We start from the raw sequence: 5,667 nt of genomic DNA, 5'->3' as shown, positions 1-5,667 counted from the left end.
AACATGTATTGGTCAACCTGCCATCGGGGGGAAAGGGTGGGGGTAGGGAGGGAAAAAGTTGGAACAAAAGGATTTGCAATTGTCAATGCTGAAAAATTACCTATGGATATATCTTGTAAATAAAAAACTATAATAAAAAAAAGAAAAAAAATTAGTTGTGTGTGTGTGTGTGTGTATGTTTTGGTTTAATTATTTTTCCCTCAAGGAACCTGTTATTAAACATTTACCAGCAAAACCTCTGGCCAGAGGATGGGAAGGGATGCTTCTTCTCTGAATTATATGCAACTTTCAAAGTAAAGAAGACTCTTTGCTTGGTGATCAACACCTAATATAAATATTTTTGTATACATAAGTTATTTTCTCTTATTTTTGATGTTTTGGAGTTTTGGGCACCTTAATCTCTTTGGGACCTAGTATTGGGGTTGCTTGATCAAAAGATATGCATAGTTGTATAACTCTTTGAGCATAGGTTCTCCAGAATGGTTGGACCAATTCACAACTCCACTAACAGTGCATTTGTGTCTCTATTTTTCCACATCTTCTCCAATATGCATTATTTTACTTTTCTGTCATATTAGCCAATCTGATAGGGGTGAAGTGGTCTCTCAGAACACATCATTCTTTTAAAGTTAATCTGTATTGTTGATATTTTTCTATTACTCTCTTAGACAATCAAGAAAACAGTAAATCAAGCCCTGATTTGTAAGTATTTGCTGATTTCTGAGATATAGTGATAATGGATATTTGACAATTGCCTCTCCTGGTGGCTACAGATTTAGCTACAATACAACACTGACCTGGGTCTCTGAAAGGCAGGGATTGTTTTTACGGTGTTTAAGACTTTATTTTTCTTTTTAAAAATCTAATATAGTTTATTGTGAGTTGTTTTATTGGAAAAATCACTGGAGTGAAGCAAGGAGACTTTTCATTAAGGTGCTGGTAAACGTGTAAGAAACAGCTGTTTTTCTCCCTCACCAAAAAAAAAATACAATGAACTTTTAAGTTTAATTTACATAATTAACATATTCTTCATGAGTTTCTATATAATCAGCAAAACAATAAATCAAACCCTGATTTATAGCATTTACTGATTTCTGAAATTAAATAGTCATATGTAATTTTAACAATTGGATCTTGGGAGCCAGTTTGAGCTGGTAGTTTTTTTTCCATTGACTCGTTGTCAGTTTATTTAAATTGCTTCCTCTCCTTCAATCCCACTTATTTCATCTGTAAAATGATGGGATTGGCTTAAATCCTAAAATCTCTAGGTTCCTTTTCATCATTCCATGATTCTTGCCTCTAAAGATGAGGAAAAAAATTCTTTACAACACTTTCCATTAGGAATATCTATCAGGAAATGCTTTGCATATGATTCCCCTTTAGGATGATAAGAGTATAGATTTAAAGCATAAGAAACTTTGAATATTAGCACAGTATGGTGAGACAACATCCTACCGTGGAGAGAGTGCTGAGTTTTGAGAAAGATGACTTGAATTAAAAATTCTTTCTCTTTCATTTATCCTTAGTATAGCCTAAAGTCATTTAAGGTCATTGCTAGCCCTTAGTTTCCTGATCTTTAAAATATGTGAGTAGGGCTACAGTAGAAGATCCTAGATTAAGAGTTAATAGTTTTCATGTAGTTTAACCCTCTTATTATATAGATGAGGAAATAGAGACAGGAAGTGACTTAACAAAGATCACTCAGAAAGGAAGAAAGATTTGAATCTCCATTTTCTAATTCCAAAATCAATTCCATTGTATCATTTCATTAATTCTGACAATATCATCTCTAAACTATGAAAAATCATAATATTGTAGAGATGAAGAAAATCTGAGACATGAACTTTTGGGTCTGTTCAGAGGAGGAAACTGAGGTACCTGCAGTGACTTGTCCAAGAACAAATAGTAGGAATTGTAGTCAGGGCTAGGACCTAAAAATTCTGATTTTCATTCTCGTGTCTTCACTGACACAAGGGCAAGAACTGAAGAACTTATTTCTACTTCTTTTCTATTTGAGGATGAATGTATTTTCCTATTATTTGAAGTACTTGATGGTTGTATTTATAAGTTAAAAGTGCATTAGTTCTCACAAGATTTGGCATAGACTATTGTCTATCATCTATCTATTGATCAATTTATTCACATATGTGCATAATTATATATATGCATCTCTCTCTATGTATATGTCTGAAAAAGAGATAAACTACTTGGCAGATGGGGGAAAAGGATGGTGATCTGTGTAAAGAGGGGTTGGCAATTAATTGGAGAAAAGGAAACAGTGTTGAACACTTTTGAAAGCAATAGATTTATAAAAAGAAGTTATATTGAAAGGAAAGCAGAGATATATACTTATAGCTTAAAAAGGCACACTGAAAAAAAAAAGGCAGAAAGACTGAAGATTTTTTCAGAAAGAAGGACCAATAACCTCTGAATCAGAAAGTTCTTTAGAGAACATCTATTCCAAATAACAATCAAGGTTAGCATCCAGTCTAAAACCTTCTTAAGAAAGGTTTGACCTCTATTGAAGACTTCTAATGACTTGGAGCTTACTAACACACCAAGAAGAATCTTCCATTGGAAGACAGTTTTAATTTGTCATCAAGTTCCTAGTTATATTGAAACATAATCTGTTTTCCTTTTGTTAGAACCCACTGGTCTTAACTAATACTTCCTTTCAGAGGTATAAATAATAAGTCCCATCTTCTTTCTACCTAATAATACTTCAAATATTTGAAAAGTCATCATATTCCTTCCCCCCCACCCTTTTTTTTTGTCTGCTGGACTAAATATCCCTAGTTTCATTTCTCACTAGAAGTAATTTACAGAATTTTGTGATCCTGGTCAGCTTCTACTAAGGTCCAGGTTGTCAGTTTTCCTCTTAAAATATGGTTCATGATGCCGACAGTTCAAGGAACATTGTGTAAAAATGCAATATGTCTCAAAACTCATCATATCTCTGATTTAAAGATTCTACTTCATGCACAGAATGTCATTTTTAAAACTTCTATCTTTACAAAATGATTCTAGATGCTCAATTTGTAATAGCAAAAAGTTGAAAATAACTTACATATGTATCAATTAGAGAATGAGTGAATAAATGATGGCATATTAATGGAATGTTATGGTGCAATAAAATAAATATGAATCAGATGAGGAAATTTGAAAAGACCTTTGCTTCAAAATAATGTGAAGCAAGATTAGCAGAACCAGATAAGGCTGCATAAGAAGAAAGAAAGGAAGAAAAGAAAAGAAAAAAGAAATAAAAGAAGAAAAGATATAGGAGAGGGAGAAGAAATAAAGGGCAAAAAGGAAGGAAAGAACAAAAGAAAGGTAGAAAGATTAAAGGAAGGAAGAAAAAGAGAAAGGATGAAAGGAAGAGAGGGAGGGAAAAAAGAAAGGAATGAAAGAAGAAAGTTAATGAAGAAAGGATTAAGAAAGAAAATTAAAGGTAGAAAGGATTAAAGAAAGAAAGAAGAAGAAAAGGAAAGAAAGAAAGAGAGGAAGAAAGAAAGAAAAAAAGAAAAGCTAAAGCTAGAGGTAGTAGAATCTGACATATACTTGGAAGGGGATACAGAACAAAAACTGGTGTGTTTTTTTTTTTCTTTTATGTTTGTTAACAAGGCTCAATTTTATTAAATGTTAATGATTTATTTATTTTAGGACATCTAGGTACCCAGGATAAAATTTGGGTCTTGGAGTCAGGAAGATTAATCTTCCTGGGTTCAAATCTGACTTCAGACACTTATTGGCTATGTGATCCTGGATAAATCACTTCACCCTGTTTGCCTTAGTTTCCCATCTGGAAAATGAGGTGGAGAAGGAAATGGCAAACCATTTCAATATCTCTGCCAAGAAAATCCCAAATAGAGACACAAAGTGTTAGAAATAACTGTAACTATTGAACAGCAATAATTTATATTAAATTTATTTTCTTATTTTGTATATTCATTTGCTTATTTGAGTTGGTAGTTACTAAGTTTAGAAGAAATTTTTTAATGTAGTGGCTAGAACTATACAAAATATTCTACATGTAGTCTGACTAGTATGGAGTAGCAAGTAGATATCACTACATTGAATTGGATACTCAATCAGTGCAGTATAAAATTGCATTAATTGCTTTGGCATTTCATGGTTCGGTCTTATTGAGTCCCCTTACCAGCACTGTTACTTCACCCCTCCCCTCCCTAGATGTTTTTTTTTTTTTTTTTTGATGAATTGCTGTTAATCCAGGTCTCTTCTTACTTACGCAATTGATTTTTTTCAACATAATTGAAGGACTTTACATCTAGCCTATTAAAATTATCTTCTAAGATCTCTTTGAATCATGATCCTGTCATTTAATTGGTCAACTCTGAAGTTTGTGACTAAGGAGCTAGTTTGTTTCAATAAGATGAGAAAAAAGAGAGATTTAAGCAACAAAGATGAATTTTAAAAGTAACTTGAACATTTTAAATGCTGAATTATATAGTAATTCAAGGACAGAATGAGAGACTATGCTGCTCCAGGTGGGAACTTAAAACTCTATGACATATTTTTAAATCACAAAATAGAACATGCCTGCTAGAAAACATACTCCAAACTATTTGCTGGTATCAATAGCTGGGGCTATTTTGGGATTTTCAGGTATATATTCTAAAGTTATTTTAAAAATCGATCTGGAATTTTTTGCCACTGCTCCAGGCAAAAACAGTTAAGATAGTTTGAGAAGTAATCCATTCCTCAGAGTCCTGCACAAGTACTCATGGCATTACCATCCCACTGCTGGGATGGTGGAAGGGTGAGGTAACAGATGGACTCTGGGGGAGGGATAAGACCCTAAGGGTGGTACAATAAGGTAGAAATAAACAGTATGAGGTGCAGATATCACCTCCCAGATGTTGTCAATGGAAAGGAAATAATGGTTCTCTGGATGTGACCCCTTGAGAAAAAGCCCTGGCTGCTTTGTCCTAGTTATAGCTCTGATACTTATTAAACCTGCCTGGTAGCATGGTAAGGGAGCATGGTGAGAGCTGGAAGGCATTTTTAAGGTGAGGTTTATAGAGGAATAAACTGATGTTTCAAAAGGTTAAATGACTTCTTCCCAAGTCGTTTTACTCGAGATCCTTAACTCTGTGCCTCACTGTTGACGACTGCTGAAATCACCTGCCCTCAAATTAGAGACCCTAAAATTCTAATCATTAACCCTTCCCATTTTTCTGGATTTGCCAAGGTGGTAAGAGAAGAGAACTTGTAAAAAATGAGTTATAACAAATCTCTGCCCTTCCCTTTACTTTTCTTTTACATATATATATATGCTCCCCCCATCCTCCACCCCCATTAAAATATAAGCTCCTTATATTTTATATAAGGTCATTTTATTTTGTTTTGTGTGCTCAGGATGCTGGTAGAATATCAAGTATGTGACATTCCATCCTAGAAGGATCTGCACTATCTCTAGGGGAATCTTACCAAGGTCAATAAAACTAGAAGTTGTTTATAATATTGGCTTTGTACTAAAATGTATCTTTGGGGAAGGGAAAATTGGAGTGTTTGAAAGACTGTAAGATGAATTTTAGAGACATGAATAGAGGTTTACATTGCTTTACATAACTCATTGGGGTATGGAACAAAGACTTTTCTGTGCTTGGTTATGATTGTCATTGATGAGGGAATACCCATTATTCTGTC

This window comes from Sarcophilus harrisii, chromosome 3 (assembly GCF_902635505.1).
Source record: "Sarcophilus harrisii chromosome 3, mSarHar1.11, whole genome shotgun sequence".
NCBI lineage: Eukaryota > Metazoa > Chordata > Mammalia > Dasyuromorphia > Dasyuridae > Sarcophilus > Sarcophilus harrisii.
Note: the sequence above shows the minus strand (reverse complement) of the source record.